The 12677-nt window shown below is 41.6% G+C and overlaps 2 long non-coding RNA genes across 3 annotated transcripts; one reads left to right on the top strand and one right to left on the bottom strand.

Annotated features, from left to right (window-relative positions):
- Nucleotides 1-1933: 1933 nt before the first annotated feature.
- Nucleotides 1934-5491, bottom strand: LOC108529499 (uncharacterized). Of its 2 annotated transcripts, none has more exons than XR_001885542.1 (3): nt 5386-5491; nt 5039-5106; nt 1934-2161 (listed from the first exon to the last, which is right to left on the bottom strand). It is a non-coding gene; the product is annotated as an uncharacterized LOC108529499 (long non-coding RNA). The 2 variants fall into 2 exon arrangements; XR_001885543.1 differs by lacking the exon at nt 1934-2161 and adding an exon at nt 2595-2748.
- A 140-nt stretch (nt 5492-5631) lies between these two features.
- Nucleotides 5632-12260, top strand: LOC108529497 (uncharacterized). The gene is made up of 3 exons (XR_001885540.1): nt 5632-5854; nt 11864-11891; nt 12148-12260. It is a non-coding gene; the product is annotated as an uncharacterized LOC108529497 (long non-coding RNA).
- The last annotated feature ends 417 nt before the right edge of the window (nt 12261-12677 follow it).

Here is a 12677-nt window from a genome sequence, read left to right on the forward strand (position 1 = left end):
ACATTTTCGTATTAAACTTCATTTGCAACCCACTTTTCAATGTGAGGAATTAGAAATGCTTTTAAGCAAAGTTAGGAACCAAGAAGTAGCTGGGAAACAAGCAGCAGCAACTTCTAAAGATGGAAAAGAAAAAAGTAAGACCTGGGAATTCTCAAGCTCTGAGTATAGGAGAGAAAGAGTCAGCCTCAAATTCAAACAGGTTAATAACAATAACAATCATAGTAATGAGCAATGTTTGTATGACTATACATATGCTTACATTTGTATATACTAGATACCCTATATGAATATGTATATTACACATGAATATATATTTTATATATGGAGATACATACAGACTCACAATTTATTTCAAAGAACTGCATGAGTTGTGAAGTTTTTCTTCTTACCTTCATTCTTCCAAAATAAAAGACAGCATCCCCACATGCACACATATGTTTATTGCGGCACTATTCACAATAGCAAAGACTTGGAATCAACCCAAATGTCCATCTGTGACAGACTGGATTAAGAAAGTGTGGCACATATACACCATGGAATACTATGCAGCCATAAAAAAGGATGAGTTTGCATCCTTTGTAGGGACATGGATGCAGCTGGAAGCCATCATTCTTAGCAAACTATCACAAGAACAGAAAACCAAACACCGCATGTTCTCACTCATAGGTGGGAACTGAACAATGAGATCACTTGGACTCGGGAAGGGGAACATTACACATCGGGGCCTATCATGGGGAGTGGGGAGGGGGGAGGGATTGCATTGGGAGTTATACCTGATATAAATGATGAATTGATGGGTGCTGACGAGTTGATGGGTGCAGCAAACCAACATGGCAAAAGTATACATATGTAACAAACCTGCACGTTATGCACATGTACCCTAGAACTTAAAGTATAATAAAAAAAATTTAAAAAAAATAAACATGATTTCACAAACATTTGTATATTACTGAGAAAAAAAAAGACAGCATCCCCTAAGAGATAAAGTTATGCCTAATTTAGGGTTGTACGGTGCCCTTCTTCATTTTATTTAGAACAGATTTTTAAAACCTACTGGAAGCTTTTGCAGACTTAAGGTTGAATCTTCCTAGCTTCCTTTTTTACAAGTATATCCAGAATTAAGATGATCTAAATAAATTTCTTTATTTTGCAGTTGAAGAAACTGTGGCACAATGAGGCATCTGACATGGTTAGTGTGTCAATGGATTAGAGGCGAAGAAAAATGGGTATCTTTCATTAACACCCTTTCCCACACGTGGTTACCAGTCGCTGGGAAAACCCTGTAGCCACAGGCTTTGAAGTCAAACAAATATGGGTCCAAAAACTACAGGATGTGGTGGACGGCAAACTTCTTTACCTCATTAAGCCTCAATTCTTCAATTATAATTTGAAGATAATTTCTTTATTGTTTAATTTCTTCATTTATAAAATGAAGACACATTGTATACATTTTTCACAAGGTTTAGAGGAGATAAATATATGTTATCTCAGAATAGTGCCTGGCATATTCTAGACCTCCATAAAAGAGTGCTATGGTTGTCTTCTTAGTTATACCATCTGAACACACAACCCACCTGGGTATTCTTGCTATTGCTTTCTTGGTGTGGCACACTGGGGACATTTGAATAACTTCTCCATTAGATATTGACTTCCTCAGATCAGGGTCATCTTTTAGTCCTACTTTGTGTTCTCCAGCACCTGGCCCTAATTCAACTAGTAGGTACTCAGTTAGGATTCAAATTGTGTTTTACATGGTGAGCCATTTATGATGTGCAGTCTTTGCACGTGCCCTTACTGATGATGATGTACCTGCCTTGGGAAACCGGTGAGGACTTGTGATTTAATATCGCAGGAAAATCCTGTTTGTAAGAATGTTGACAAGCAAAGGTCCCCACTTTATTTCAGTTGATGCTCAATCTAAACTCACCGGACCCAGGAAGACAGGTACCACCATCTCCAATTAATAGAGGAGGAAAGTGTCTGAGGAAATGAAGTGATGGCCTTGAAGTCACTGGCAATGAGTTGAGACTGGAAGATAATCTCAGGGCATCCATCTTAGGTGTAGCATGTATTCCATTCGACATTCTTTTGCTCAATGTAGACTCATTGTTTACTGTTTTAGGTCAAACTCCACAAAGCAGGTCACTATTTAAGGATAGTGCTTTCAAAAAAATGGGATAAATAGGTTGGTTAGTTGGTGAGTATTTCATTTGAAGGGTCTCAGACCAGGAATGAAGTAATTGCCTGACAGTGAAGGGGTGAAACATAATAACTCCAAGAGGCTCATCACGAGAGTGAAATTTCTTTGTAGTTTCCCATTAAAATTCATGTCCATTTACACTCAATGCCAAGGCATATGCATGCTTATTTTAATGCAAATTTACTCTTTAAATCTGGAAGTAAAATAGGTATGCCAAGAAACTACCATGTTTATTCTATAGTTCAGGATATCCATGGCCCATAACTGTGCAGTTCAGACAAGGAAAAATGGTTAGTGGGACTCTCTTTCTCTATGGTACTCCCCAAACCTCAGCTCAAGCCCAAGTGTGTGATGACCACCAGTCTATTACCATTAGGGCACAGCTAATGGGCCTCCACCAGGGCATGCCAACAGATGGCAACCTGGCTTATCCATCCATCAAATTTTCTTAAGGAACTGCTGAGGATGCTTGCCTTCCCGCTAAAGCCCTCAGAGCAGCAAGCAGCTGAACTCATTTCTCTTCTGTCCATGTGTATTAATTCTTCTTTCTGTAATGAGATACAGAAGAGAAAAAGAAGAAGAGGACTGATGTAGAGTCAGATTGGACCTGATGAGTTATGGAGCCTGCCTTCTCATCAGCGATGTAAAACAGCCCCGGCTCTATTTACTGCTGCTGTCAGCAGGATCAATAAATAACATTTTCAGTGACATGAAGAGGGAAAGCGTGAGCTCAATGAAATGAAGGGGAACCAGAGGTAGAAGCAGATAATGCCCTTTTTTCTCTGCCTGCCCTGGTAGGAGTCACCTATTTGGCTGGCAGGAGATGGGGACAACAATTTGTTTTGGCTTTTAAGAAAGAAGGAAGAGGCTGGGTGCGGTGGCTCATGCCTGTAATCCCAGCACTTTGGGAGGCTGAGACGGGCAGATTGCCTGAGCTCAGGAGTTTGCAACCAGCCTGGACAATACAGTGAAACCCCGTCTCCACTAAAATACAAAAAATTAGCTGGGTGTGGTGGTGGGTGCCTGCAGTCCCAGCTGCTTAGGAGGCTGAGGCAGGAGGATCACTTGAACCCAGAAGTGGAGGTTGCAGTGAGCTGAGATTGTGCCACTGCACTCCAGCCTGGATATCAGAGCGAGACTCTGTCTCAAAAAAAAAAAAAAAAAGAGACACAAAAAAGCAAAGAAGGAAGATACATTCCTGAGCGTGGCAGAGGGGTCCTCTGGTGGGAGGAGAGGCAAAGAAGGGCATGATTCATTGCCACCATAAGTTCCCTTTTCCCTCCTCTGTAGCACGACACCCCCATCTGTGCCTGTAAGCTGCCATCACCTGGCTCAGGTGGGTCATGGATCCATCTTCTTGGCTACCTCTGAGGGAGGTATTTGCTTATTGTTTATACTTTAGAAATAGTCCAGGGCTAAAGTGAAACCCAAAGGAGGTATTTTTTGGTTTGCCAGATGGCTGAGAGGGTGATGACCATTAAGCAAGAACCCCATGGTCATAGGTGCTGGGTGGGGGTAAGGAGGTCACCTAGTGCACAGCAAAATTCCAGTCCCTCTAACAAGAGTTTTGGAGTCAAGTAACATAATCACAGAATGTCCACTTTGAGGGAATCTCTGAAGTCATCTTGTCCAACCTCCCACCAAACATCAAATCATCTCTTTAGCACATGAGGAGGTTGTCCCTGCATCTAGGTACAGCCATATTCGTCAATACAATCCCTGTCTCCGAAGGCAGCTCTTTCCAGCAGAGATCCCTACTTGCTGCCTAGGTGGATGATGAAAGTGACATGAGTCAGGAACCCAGTTAACCGCAGTATGTCCACTTTGCATGCCCTGTGAGACGGGCATTCCACCCACTCTGACCACAAGTGGCCCCCCCCCTCCTGCCTTCACTTTATGGACAGCTGTGTAAAAAGATGCCTCAGCCAAAAGACCATCAAGGAAGAAACTCAGTTTTAGGTTTGGTGAACAAAATAACTTTTAGGGCTTCATTTGCATTAATGTTCCTTTCCTTGACATTTTCCTAGCCTGTTCATTTGGGCTAAAAACTGTGGGTGGTTGAGAGTGATTTATAACTCTTGGATATCTCAGACTCTTTGTGGCATTTAAAAGTTTTGGCAGAAACCAACTATAATAGCTCCATAGGTATCTGGGGGAGAGAGAAGCAGAAAAGCTAGGAAGTCGTTAGGGCAGGAGTGGAGAATAATGGTGAGCACTGAGAAGAGATAAATAGAAAGACAAAAGGAAAGAAAAGAAGGAGGAAAATGGGAAATGAAGAGAGAGAGAGGAAAAAGAAGTGGGCTGGGAGGAAAGAAAGGTGAGAAGGGGAGGAGTGAGAGACTGTTTAGAAAAGTCCCTACTCTCATCAACTCTGCTTCCAATTTATAAACGCTGTTGATTGGGTGGAAAACATCACCAAAAGAAGCTCTTCTTTAAAGCTGTTGAAAAGTGCCAAGAAATAAAATATGGACATATATGTATGTATATGTATTCCAGATTCAGATTCCAAGTATTATTTGGGGAAATCCAGTGAAATCTCTCTGAAACAAAGGGATGCTCATGTCAGAATTAAAGCTTTTTTTCTATACTATTAATATTGGGTGCTTACCAGAGTCTGTGCATTGTTTGAAGTACTTTACCAATATGAAGTTATCAAATCCACATGACAAGCCTACATTACCAGCTGGACATTACCATCTGTTTTACCAGGAAGCATAGAGGCTCAATGACTGTCCAGGGCCACATAATCAGGAGCATAGGAGTGTCCATTCTCATGCTGCTATAAGGACATACCCAAGAGCAGGTAATTTATAAAGGAAAGAGGTTTAATCGACTCACAGTTCTGCATGGCTGGGGAGGCCTCAGGAATCTTACAGTCATGGCAAAGGGAAAGTGAACATGTCCTTCTTCACATGGCAGCAGGAGAGAGAAGAATGAGAACTGAGCAAAGGGGGAAACCCCTTATAAAACCATAAGATCTCATGAGAACTTACTATCATGGGAATAGCATGGGGGAAATTGCCCCCATGATTCAATTATATCCCACTGGGTACCTCCCACCACACATGGGGATTATGGGAACTACAATTCAAGTTGAGATTTGAGTAGGGACACAGCCAAACCATATCAAGGAGCTAGGATTTGATCCCAGGCAGTCTGGCTCCATAGCCTGGGTGTTTAATCACCGTACAATTCTGCCTCTCATTCCGTTTGGAATCATTCATTCAGTTAATTGATATTTATTGCGGCCCCACTATGTGTCAGTCAGGGTTGAAGCTTCCCATAGTAACACCATCTGGGCACAAAGGATGCAAGCAAGCAGGAACAAGCACACTGTCTGCTCTGGACAACTGTTATGATGGGTGAGACATCACAATGGATGGTAATTCCTTGGTTACTTGTCTCCATGTTCTGAAAGGGGTAAGCAAGCCAAGGGTATAAGGATCTGCATTTCTAACAAGCTCACAAATGATCTCAATGTTGCTGGTCTGAGGATGATTGTTTTGACGATTGCTGTGTTAGAGATATTGCTCTAAGCAAAAACAACAGAAAGTGACACAGACTATGATTGAGAAGTTTCCAGGTGAAAAGGCAGGAGAAAAGGATGTCTCCAGGCCTGGAGGGGACAGAGCGATGGCACTTTGGGAAATGGAGGTAATGCTGAGAGGCTGGAACACAAAGTTTAAAGCTAATGAGTGAAAGGATATGGTGCTGAATAGTCCACTTAAGGGCTGATAAAACGAACAGAGCTCTCATCTCATCCAGGAGAGGGTCACCCCTCTCTTGAAACCTTTCTGAGGTACTACACAGGGTTTGCTGTTCCCAAATTGTGCAGTCATCTTTCGATATGAAAGTCAAGTCAGATTTCTAATCACTTGTCTCTCCTTCCCCCAACTTCTCTTGGAAAATCTGTTCCAGGCTAGACTGATTTCATGTTTCTGTTGCTGAATGAGGCTATTAAACAAACAAATAGATGGCATGGTTTTGTCTGTAAGTCAGCTCTTTATGGAGATCACATACATGGCTGTCTCTGCAGAGCATTTTGAGAACTGGATCATTCCACTGCCTGTCCAAGAGATCACAGTTTTCACTATTGAAGGCATTCATTTACTGTAAGCTAGTGAATCACTATAGGACTCCTATTAATATGCAAATGTGTAAAGGGATAGGTAATTTATTACTACTGTAATCCTCACAAATACAGTTTTAGGATTTTATCAGATTGTTTACGGCCTGGGCTATGGTTGGGGGAGTAGAGAACCTGTCTCAGCATTTACTGATGGACGGCTCCACTCACATAGAGGCTACTGGCCTTTAGACCACTAAACAGTGACAGGACTAAACAGATCACTAAACAGTTTCCAGGACCATCTGCACACACATCCAATTTTATATCCATTGTCCAGTTCATTCCAGTTCATGTGATAGTTACCTGGGAGTTTAGATAGACAGACATGTGCATTCCCTCCGGAATTGTTTTATGACTCCAATCACTAATGAACAACAAATTTTTAAGAAATGTGTCTTAGGGGTAGAATGTGAAAATGGACATCCAAATGGATGGTCAGTAGGAATAAGTAAATATACAGAATGAGGATAAAGAGAGGGGTGCAGTATACGTCAAGTGAAATCAGATAAAGAGGGATAGAGAAAAGAATAAATGCAGAATGATACTGGAGTATTAAACACAAAACCCCTTCCCACCAGTCTCATGGTTGTTCCAAGATTATGTGGGGAAGGGGTGGGCTGGATCTATATGGATCTGCACGCTTGGTCATGGACCCAGCAGAGGCATGAGCTGATCTACTCTCTAAATGAGCTACCATTCTGTGTTGGAATGGTGTCATAGCACAAATTTTTCATCAAGATAGAAACTAAAACCAAATAAAATATTAAGGAAAAAATCATTTTAAGCACTGAAATATGACTTAGAGTTTGATTTTTTCCTTTTCTTCTGCCAAGAGGATGCTTCTTTGAGTACCTTAAGGTATCTGGCAATTAATCTGGAATTACATAGTGGGAGGGGCATGAGGAAAGATGGGGAGAAAGGGTTCCAATGATCTCGACAATTGCAACAATTGCTAGTACAAAAAGAGACTTGTCTTTTAAGGTTTGGATTAGCAAGACCCAATGAACTTCGTTTTACCCTCGTCAGATGTTGATAGGAGGACCGTTAATGTTTTCTCTCTCTCTCAAAACCTGATACACGTCAGGCCCCCAGCTTGTTAACTGCTGATTTGGCCATCATTAGTCCCTGCTTCAGCTGACTGCCCCATTTATCTTGGCTTAATTCATCACCATGCCAACATATGAGCATATATAGGTATTCTTCTATTATGCTCAAGTAGCACATTGAAGCATGCTTCAATTTAAAGTGACACACAAATCTAACTTTTCTCATCATTTAATTTGACTCAGTGGCAACAGAATATGTGAATAACAGACAATGTACAGTCTATTAGCAATTTTACCGTGAATCACTGTTAGAGTCTGTCATCGTAGTATTTATTCAACTGAGTCTCATGTGGTCTAGTTGAGCATCACATACATCCCTCTATTTTGCTTCCTGACATCCTTGTACACATCTAGCATAGCATATGAAACATGAATACATCCACTGCATCAAAATATTTATAAATATGTGATGTTAATCGTCAAAAAATTGAACAAGGGTAACACAATTGATTCTGTTCCAATACCCATAGTTATTGCATTTTTTTTTTTAAGACAGTCTCACTCTGTCTCCCAGGCTGGAGTGCAGTGGCACGGTCTCAGCTCACTGCAACCTCCGCCTCCCAGGTTCACACCATTCTCCTGCCTCAGCCTCCATGCCCAGGTAATTTTTTTGTATTTTTAGTAGAGACGGGGTTTCACCGTGTTAGCCAGGATCGTCTCTATCTCCTGACCTCGTGATCTGCCTGCCTGGGCCTCTCAAAGTGTTGGGATTACAGGTCTGAGCCACCGTGCCCGGCCTCCATAGTTACTGCATTTTTAAGGTCATTAAAGGAAACAGTCTAAGTAAGTGGCTTTAAGAATTAAAGACATTACAAAAAAAAAGACATTACTACATTAGTTTTTGTGTTTCTGAAGCTCTTTCTGGGAGAAAAAGATGGGGAGAATTTTCAGTTGGCTACTAGACCATGGTAGGGGAGGGGAGGGGGGACAAAAAACAACAAAAAACAAGAAAACCCCACAAATTTCATTGACCTTTAAGTGATTGTGGTAGTATATATATGTTTTAATTTGGTGCTTGAGAAAATGACAAAAAGAACCTTTGAGACAATTCAAATTTGTCCAAAAGCACTACTAAATTGATCACAACAACACTTACATATATATGAAAAATAACTCTGTATGCATACACATGAACACATACACACATGAAATCATGAAATAAAGTATATACATTATAAATATATATCCAGGATCATGTATACATACTGTTGATTTCTGTACACACACATACACACACATACACACACACACCCCATTATAGAAAGCAAACCTACATCTCATTCTCCACGTTCTTCAATCTTGGTTTTGAATTCTTGTCTTGAATTCTTCTCAATTCATTTTATACTTGTCCTTCAAATAGTCTGTATTATTCCATTCTCGCTTCACTATAAAGAAATATCTGAGACCTGGTTATTTATAAAGAGAAGAGGTTTAAGCCGGGTGTGGTGGCTTACACCTGTAGTCCCAGCACTTTGGGAGGCCGAGATGAGCAGATCATGAGTTTCAGGAGATCGAAACCATCCTGGCTAACACAATGAAACTCAGTTTCTACTAAACATACAGAAAATGAACCAGGCATGGTGGCGTGAACCAGGCATGGTGGCAGGTGCCTCCAGTCCCAGCTACTTGGGAGGCTGAGGCAGGAGAATCACTTTAACCCTGGAGGCGGAGGCCGTGAGCTGACATAGCGCCACTGCACTCCAGCCTGGGTGACAGAGCAAGACTCTATCTCAGAAAAAAAAAAAAAAAAAAAAAGAGAAGAGGTTTAACTGGCTCACGGTTCTGCAGGCTGCACAGGAAGCATAATGCTGGCCATCTGTTCAGCTTCTGGGGAAGCCTCAGAAAACTTATCATCATGGCAGAAGGGAGAGAAAGCAGGCTCTTATTAGGTGGCTGACTGGAGCAGGAGGAAGAGAGAGAGGGAGAAGGTGCTACACACTTTGAAACAACCAGATCTCCTGAGAACTTCTATTATGAGAACAGCACGAGGCTGATGGTGCTAAATCATTAGAAAACTCCCCCTTGATCCAATCACCTCCCACCAGGCCCCACCACCAACATTGGGCATTACAACTGAACATGAGATTTTGGTGGGAACACATACCCAAACCCTATCACAGTCTTAGATAACAGCCTTGTTTACATTCCTTTGCACTTTTCGGTTGGCTGTGTCTTGGCTTTATTCAGCAATAGTGCCTTTTTCCTAGAGTATTAGAATAATTTTTACTGAAAGTGATAGAGAATGGTTACACCAGAAAATGAATTTCTTTGTTGCTGTTGTTTTCTTGCTGTTAGTTTATTTCAACCTAATTTGAATGGATGAAGAGATATACATTTTTAGGCTTTGCTGGATCCAGTTGCTCAAATGGTGTTGTCAGTACTCTGGCTATCTTGTCATCTGGAGATTCTTCCTTCCTCTGTATAATTGCATCATTCTCAGAGAAGCTCTCTCCAGGGAATGGGAAACATGGCTACTAGCATCCCCAGGCCTTCCTCTTAGTGGTTCATGATCTAAAAGGGAGAGAAACATTCCTTCTTTCAGTACCCATATGTAGAAGCTTAAGGCAGGTTTCTAACCAGCCCCCTTGGGTCACACCCCTCCACCCCCAAATCATCACTGGACCTCTTTACACCTTGGGTCTACCATAAAGACTTGAGACCAGCTTAGAATCAGATGATTGAATGGGCGTCCATGAATAAAAGCCCCATCAGAACTCCAGGGAATGGTGTGTGTGTTGCGGAGGTGTGGTGGGAAAAATGCCCATAGGGAAGGGGACTAGAAGTAGAAATCACTTCTCCACTTTACCTATCCAGTTGCCGTAATGCAGATAATCAACTGTCCCTATTTTAAAGCAGAAACCTCTTCTCCACTTTACCTATCCAGGTGGCATAATGCAGATAATCATCTGTCCCTATTTTATCACACTTGGGGTCCTCCAGTCCTTTACTGGGCCACTCAAATCTCAACTCTTTTTTTGTTTGCTAAGCATCCTCTAAATTACAGCTGCAGTTGCTTAGGACTTTCCTAGGGAGATCATGAGTCAAGAAGAGACCAAGAAATAAAATTCTTGCATGGCCAGTAAGCCTTAGAACAGGCAGTAAAAGACCACGCATGGTGGCTCATGCCTGTAATCCCAGCACTTTGGGAGGCTGAGGCAGGTGGATCACGAGGTCAGATCGAGACCATCCTGGCTAACACAGTGAAACCCCATCTCTACCAAAACTACAAAAAATTAGCCAGATGTGGTGGCGGGCACCTGTAGTCCCAGCTGCTCGGGAGACTGAGACAGGAGAATGGCATGAACCCAGGGGGACGGAGCTTGCAGTGAGCCGAGATCGCACCACTACACTCCAGCCTGGGCGACAGAGCGAGACTCTGTCTCAAAAAAAAAAAAAAAAAAAAAAAAAAAAAAAAAAAAATGGCAGTAAAAGATGAGCACATCATCTCCATTTAAGAATTTTGAAAAAGCAGTCAGACATTCTGTACATGCTTAATAGATATCAAACAAATAGCAGACACTCACGAAGATGGGTTCTGCTCATGACTGCTGGCTGCATCCCTGGAAGAAGAAGAGAAACATAACTTCAGTGGCGTTTCCTAGCCCAGTTCCTGCTTTCATCTCCAAATCATTTCATCTATAACCATTGAAAATAAGCCCTTCCTAAAATGACTTGTGGTATAGTACATGGTGTTTGAATGCTAGGGTAAACTAGAGTTGTGACAATGAGGGCCAGTGACCTAATCTCTGTAAACTTGCTTTATCCTTTATCTGTAGTGTAGGGATGAGAATATTTATTTTGTGGGACAGTTGGAAGGGTCAATCCTCAGCCTCTTTAAGCTTCAATTTCATGATCTGTAAAATGGGCATACAGTAATGCCTTCCTCCTAGGGTAAGACAGAGACTGAAGTTGCCTACTCAATATTCATTATGCTCCTCTCAATAATATAGTCCTAGTTTTAGTAGCGGAAACAATATGCCATGATTTTTTTTAAAGCCCAGTTTTCCTTGAAGATAGGGGTGGTTAATGAGATGCAGGTGGAAATTGTTAAGAGTGAAGTAGAGGAATCCTTTTAAAGGGGTCTGATATAGCTGAGAGCCGTAGTTTTTGACCTTTATTCATCTTTATGTTTGTAATTAGGATGTGATGTCTTCAGCCTCAGCAGCTATCTTTGGTACAGGAGGAATAGACAAAGAAAATTGCTGGGACTTTGGCTGTGGCATCCTTAAACAGTTGAAACAATGCCAGCAAACTTTTCCTTCTGGACTTCTTGTTACATGAGAAAAAAAAAATACAGTATGTAATTATATAAGATTTGTTAAGGATTCAAAAAAGTAATCCATATAAAGCATTTACTGCAAAATGTGCAATACTGAATCTAAAACACTTTGATTATGTTTCCCCCCCTTTTTTTTTTTCTCTTACTAGGAGGTGACAATGGAAGCTTTTCTCCCAGGTATGTCACAGCTGCCACCTGGCTGACAACAAATGCAAACTGGGATTGATTTATAAGATGTACCCAATTTCTGTAATGTTAGGATGGGAAAATCATTTATCTTAAAATCAATGAAATAAGGCAATAATCATAGTTAATATTTACAGAGCAATTCTTACTCACAGATGTAATGGTGCCTAACTCACTACCAGTTACATGGCAGGTACTCAAAGTGTTGTGTTTTGTCTTTCATTTGTACTCCTCCTTCTAATTCTAGGGCGTGTCTGCATGGGAAGAACCAGCCTCTTTCAATAATAGATAAATGGCTATGAATTCCAGGTGCACAGAGGAGGTGGCCACAGGAACAGCACTTTCTTACTACAAGGAAACCCAAACATGGATTTTGGAAATATAATGAGTTTTGTAGCAAACTGTCTTTTACAGGGGACCTGACAAGGCTGGTTTCTAATTCTGGTTGGCTCTTCAGAGTAGGTCTGATTAATGGGCTGGAATTAGTACTCCTGGGACAAACCAGTTTATTGAAATATTCAGAGTCTCCCAATGTCACCCTCCACCCCTGCCTGGTGGGGAGGCGGCGTTTCCATGACAATGCAGTACATGTAGTCAGCAGCACCTTCCAAGTAAACAGTAATCCTTCAGAAAAACAAGAAGGTCATTACAGCAACTTGTCAAATCAATGCAGAGGGTGTCGAGGCCGATTAAGGCATCTTCTCTCGCAGCTGACACAGTGTCAATAGTACTGGGCCACCACTGCTCAGGAAGATGATTGAAGTGAAGTGCCCATCA

Source organism: Rhinopithecus bieti, unplaced genomic scaffold, assembly GCF_001698545.2.
Source record: "Rhinopithecus bieti isolate Rb0 unplaced genomic scaffold, ASM169854v2 scaffold_6022, whole genome shotgun sequence".
Classification (NCBI taxonomy): Eukaryota; Metazoa; Chordata; class Mammalia; order Primates; family Cercopithecidae; genus Rhinopithecus; species Rhinopithecus bieti.